Below are 6,293 nucleotides of genomic sequence, written 5' to 3'. Positions count from 1 at the left end.
GGGGACCCGAGCATCAAAGCACCGCAAAGACGCACAATCATGACACAAATCCATGCGCTGTATAAAACTGGAAAGAACAAAAAGGAAAATGACTTGGCTGCTAAATGATTTGGCTGACAGGGGACTTTTGTGAGTGATGAGAATTACCTGGATGACCAGACATCGTCTTTTTCCCGGACACGTCCTCTTTTCGAGACCTAAAAATGCGTCCAGCAGGGATTCCAAAACGTCCGGGATTTTGCCGGTACAAGAGGACGGCGGATCAACGGTGGTCCCAGGGCCCCAACTATCGGGTTGGCGAGAAGGTCTTGCTGTCTACACGGGACCTCCCTCTTCACGTGGAGTCCCGCGAGCTGGCTCCTCGGTTTGTGGGTCCCGTCCCTATTTCAAAGGTGGTTAACCCGGTGGCCATGACCCTTAAACTCCCGAGACCCATGAGGGTCCACCCAACGTTTCATGTGGGCCGGCTAAAGCCAGCTAAGGAGAGCTCTTTGGTTCCTACCACCAGACCTCCACCGCCGCCCCAGATCATTGATAGCGGCCCAACCTACACGGTCAAGCGGCTTTTGGCAGTTCGGGTCCGGGCCCGTGGCCGACAGTACCTCGTGGATTGGGAGGGGTACGGCCCCGAGGAGAGGTCTTGGGAGAAGGCCAGCAACATTCTGTGCCCAGACCTCATCAGAGACTTCCACCAGAGGTTCCTTGAGGAACCTGGGCCGTCAGGTGCCGGCCTTAGAAGGGGGGGTACTGTTACACCCAGACCTGGGTAGTTTTGTGTTCACTGTTTGTTGTGTTGGCTGTCACTCACTCTGTCTCTTGTTTCAGACTCCTCCCCCCTCGTGTGCCAGCCTCATGTGTGATTGCAAGCCCCGCCCTCATTGTTTCCACCTGTGTCTAGTTCCCCTGTGTATTTAGTCTGCGTCTACCCTCTGTCTTGTGCCAGTGTATCATTTGATGTTACGAATGTTGAGAGTAAAGACTCTGTTTTTCGCAACAAACAACCTGGTCTCTCGTGTCTGCTTTTGGGTCCAACCTCCCGTGGTCTTGGTCTTCCTAACACATACAACCAGAGGAGTCACCCTCACTCTCACAGAATCACCAGAGATGAGGGAAATTCTTAACATTGCAGCAAAAACTGTCACCGGACTGTTTCTCTACACTGCAATTACAGCAGTGAACAGTGTGCATTATTTAAAAACAACTGTAGGCAGACAGGAGCAGAAAGGTCCAGAACCCACAACCCTTAATTACCTCATAGTGACGCACACAAGAGCCTCTGAAGGATGCCGTGCTGACAGAGTGAACTTGTCCAAGTGTATGTTATTTACAGATCCAGTGAACTGAGCTGCAGCTTTTTTTCCCCCTCAGGATTCAAAAAGGGAGTAATGTACTTTTTACTCATTTATAGTTTATTATTTAGAACAATGTCATCATATTTCTCTTATTTGATATCCTGCTGTTGAATAAAAAATAGATCCCAGATCACATTGGTCTCAGGAGGAAGAGGCTGGACGACGTGATAAAGTTGAAAACAGATATTTAATTCAGCAAAGATACTACAAAGCTAATTAATACGTGCACGGGTCAATTTCTCAACTCCCGGGGAGACGAGAAAAAAGGGCAGCTTCTCTATCAGAAGTCCTAACGTTTGTATTGTCTATCAAAGCATTGTGATTGGTTGAGACTAGACGTCGGGGCGGCGCATGGCTTAAGCTTGCGAGCCCGTTGATTGAAGCAGACTAAGATGGGGCGTCTCCTGGTTTAAACTCGAGAGCTACTTTGTTGGAGCACAGGGTTGGTCCCTCCCTCTTGGCTGTGGACTCCTTCCGGAAATGTCAGTGTATGTGTGTGTGTGCACGGGGTCTCGGCATGTGTGTCTTCAGTGTTGCAAACTAAGTTAGCTTCAAGGCCATAAGACAAAAGACGTCTGTGAAAAAGCAAGAGTTTGCTCTGAGAAAGCCTGGGAAAGCAAGTAATCTATCAGGTGGTGATAAGCATGTGGCGAGCTGACTAGCATTCCATTTCTCTTATCTGAATGTGACTTACGGAAAACAAAGACTTTCAGTTGAACTGAAGTTGGCTTTAGCTGACGTAAGGGGCCAAACATTTTGTACTTCTGTATGGTAACTTTTTGTTTTTTTTAAGGCCTCAATATATTCTTATAATCTTAACACTGCTCTTTAATTTTAGTTTCTCTGAGTTCATAAATGTTGAAATATGAATCCCAGTGAGGGGAAGATCAAAGCGTCTCTTCATCATCTCATTTTAACACGCTTGAAATGTTCCGCAACATGACAGACAGTTTAAAAACGGACATCTGCGGCTCACACTACAAACATCTTGTTTCTTCAGTGTTCCGGGCAGCCTTTAAGGGGCTTAGCATTATGTTTTTAAGGGAGGAACTGACGGGATTATTTTGCATTAATCATCGCATCTACCCACACAGGTTTGGAAACACAGGAACCCACTGGTGTCGCACATGCGGGGACGCTGGCGAATTTAACGCAGCTCCGTTAGACTCAGTTTGTGTTTTGTTTTGCTGTAGTTTTTGTCTAGAGTTTCTGCCATTTCTACAGTCCACTTGCTTCGGTTCTTGTTGTTCATTTGGCGGTGTGGTTATATTTTGTGACGTCTAGCTTGCTAGCTAGCTGTCTCCAGCCCCCCCCCCCCCCCCCCCGATATCCTGGATATAGGGATGGGATATTCATCCCCTCCCTCTGGTCTGCACAGCGTATCGCCGCTACTTCTGCACGTCGCCATCGCAACAACCTGCACAAGCAAGCTGCCTGGCTCCGCCCCCTTACCAAAGCTCCCCAGCCTGTCAAAATTCATCCTCACCCCAAGATTGTTCTGTTCAACACCCGATCGCTCAACAATAACGGCCTCTTACTTAACAAATTCATAACTGACAATAATCTGGACTCTGTTTAACCGAAACATGGTAAAACCAACTGGACTGTTTTTCACTAAATCAAACCACACCCCCTGGATATTCTTACATGTAAAAGCCACGCCTGCATGGTCGAGGTGGTGGATTAGCCACAATTTTTCGAAAAGACAGTTCTACAAGTACAATAACCATCCTGGCTCCCTCCTCATTTGAACACCTTGTTTTAAACTGTCTGGTCCCAAACCCCTGGTTACTGCAGTCATCAACCGCCCCCAAAACCTAACCCTGCTTTCCCCTCTGATCTGTCTGAATTCCTCACACAACTCTGTGCCATCTCTCCATCCATTCTGCTACCCAGAGACTTCAACATACATGTCGACTCACCTGACTCCGCAAGCTCCACTGAACTTCTGGACATCTTCAACTATTTCAACATCACCCAAGATGTCGACTTTCCCACCCACAAAAAAGGACACACTCTTGACCTGATCTGCACCTCCGGCATTACCATCACCAATCTCGCCAGCATTGACCTCACCATCTCTGACCACCTGGCTCTCACCCTGGAATGAATAATTTCTGTCATATTCATTGAATCTGCTGTAACTCTCCTCAGTTTCTCTCCCTCAGGTTTCTTCCCTTTTTTCCATGTTTACTATCTTTATTTGGGGGAGTTTTTTCCTGATCAGATCCCGGGACAAGGATGTTATGTATACAGACTTTAAACCCCTCCGAGACAAATTTTGTATTTGTGATTTTGGGCGAAATAAACTGAATTGAATGAATAGAGAGAAGTATAGCTTGATGGATGGATGATTGACAGGTGCATAGATTGATGGACGGAAGGAAACGATGGCTGGATGGAAGAAGAGATGTATAGATGGACGGGTAGGTGGATGGATGAATGGATTGACTAATGGCTGAAAGGATGGATGGACGCATGGATGAACAGTTGGATGGATGATGGATGGATGGAGAGAAGTATAGATGGATGGATGATGAATGGATGAAGAGAAGCATAGATGGATGGATGATGAAGAGGATGGAGGATTGTGCTTAAGGTTGACGTGGCCGGTAGCTCACTGACTTCAGCAGCCGGATGACGTAACAAAAGAAGAGATATTATATAATCACAATTTATTCAATTTATCAGAAAGAAAGTAATAACTTAAGCTGGAGCATAATCCTCATTCTATTACTTTTATCTGAACTATGGTAATGGAAACATTTCATGAAATCAGTGACTCCACATGGATGTTACATGCCGTGATTGGACACGGGGGAAAGCACAAGTTGGAAGTATCGGGCTATTTTTAGGTCTGGATACCTTATTTTAGGGAGATTTATCTGATTCTAGAGAATTAGATGTGGAACCAGGCCGGATCAAAAAAAATTTAAAAGAACAAATGATTCATTTGAATCGATTTTGATGCTCCGAGTACTATTTGAATGTTATTTGAAGAACAGGAAATGATGAGAAATAGTGGACCAAAAGCCTGTCCGGTTGCCTCACTGTCCCATGCAAAAAACAACAACACAATATACTCATGTTAGTTTTTTGTTTTTTTTAACTAGTATGTAAACAGTCTGGCCCCAGAACCTCTCCCCCAATATCCAAAGACACGACAGTAACAGATCGGAGCGTAACTGTAAAACAGATCTAAATTTGGACAATTAGCTTTCTGGGCTGTCAACTCTTGTCAACACATTATATCTGGAATTAATTTGATTTCAGTTGGTAAAGTCCCTTTGGAGCAAAGATTAAGAGCTGGCTAAAAGCAGACCTAATTATACTGTAAATACCCCTGTAAATGTGTTATGTATTGTGGTTGTATGATAGTAAAAGAGTTGTAAAATAACAGCTATAAACTCTGAGCGTCAGCTTCATTCTCTGCATCGTCCCTATCAAAAGCTCATATTTGTGGACCTCTTCAGCCAAATGTTCTTCGACAGGATCCATTGTTTGCGTTTCTGCTACGGCTTATAAAAATAGCGGTATTATGCTATGAAACCGGAAATGCGAGACTCAGAAAGGATGTGGTAAGCAGACCTATCACAGCCCGGCGGGCTGCGAACGGCTCGCGTAGCTTTGTTGGATAGTCAGAAATTTTGGGTGATGAACGCACAATGGTTGCTAGGACTACACAAGGGAGTCTTTGCGTGTCTTGCGTGCTTGCGTCTCTGCGTAAAACCCAAGTATAAATCAGGCTTAAGTCCAGATGCTGGAGGATGTAGTGGAGGGCCATGTTGACAGCGTCATCGACAGACCTGTTGGCTCTGTACGCGAACTGCAGGGGGTCCAGAAGTGAGGTAATGGTCTTGAGGTGTGACAGGACCAGGCGCTCAAAGGACTTCATGACCACAGAGATCAGGGCGACAGGCCTGTAATCATTCAGTCCTGTGATCCTAGGTTTTTTTGGGACGGGGATCATAGTGGAAACCTTGAAGCAGGCTGGTACGTGACATGTGTCCAGAGAGGTGTGGAAGATGTCAGTGAACACTGGAGTCAGCTGATCAGCACAATGCTTCAGGGTGGAGGGTGAGACAGAGTCCAGGCCGGTTGATTTTGCTGGGGTTCTGCTTTTTAAAGAGCCTGTTGACATCTCTCTCCAGGATATAGAGGGTCGTCATTCAGGACAGAGATGGGGTGGTGGTGGGTGGTACAAAGGCGAGAGCCCCTGATGAATGAATTTCTATTGCACTGTAACCTGTAGAACTGAATAACAAATTCCTTCGAGATCAAATATGTTGTTAGCAAACACAGGAGGGCGGAGTGAGGACTTCAGGTACCGGAAGACAGGAACGTTATGGAGCCAACTTCAAAACCTACGCCAAAGAGAGACTCCGCCCCTGTGTGACTCTTAGCCAATCGCATGCCATAAATTTGAACCAATAGCTGTGAATGTGCTGTGTTTAAACTGAAGACGAATCTTTCCTTCGATGACGTTGAGAGACAGATAACTCCGTGCGGTCTGTAGTTCCGGCTGAGATTTAAGGGCATTGATCAAGTATTGTACCTGTCGAATTTTATCATCTCTTTTTATTAAATATTTTTATTATAACTTATTGATTCCAGTGCTTCTTTCCTCACGATCACCTGGGATTTTTGGACACATTCTTCAGTATCAAATTATGCCACTTGTAGTATCACACAGATGGTTTGCCCTTTTGCAAAAGCTTGAATTTGAAACCAGTTTTCATATTATTTCAATGTTCAATGACAGAGGCATAAAAGAGTGCTCCTGTTCTTTTACGTGTCTTTCTGAATGTTTATGGAAATATTTTGTGATGCGAGTGTTTGGGGTTGTTTCTGATATCCATCCTTATTTGATATAAAAGGTGGGATGGATCAATAGATCAATAAACTGTGTTCACTGCTGGAGGGACGTTTAGGGCAACCACT

This window comes from Clinocottus analis, unplaced genomic scaffold, assembly GCF_023055335.1.
Source record: "Clinocottus analis isolate CAN_PGR_092001 unplaced genomic scaffold, fCliAna1.0.p SCAF_1, whole genome shotgun sequence".
Taxonomy (NCBI): domain Eukaryota; kingdom Metazoa; phylum Chordata; class Actinopteri; order Perciformes; family Cottidae; genus Clinocottus; species Clinocottus analis.
This window is presented reverse-complemented; position numbering follows the sequence as displayed.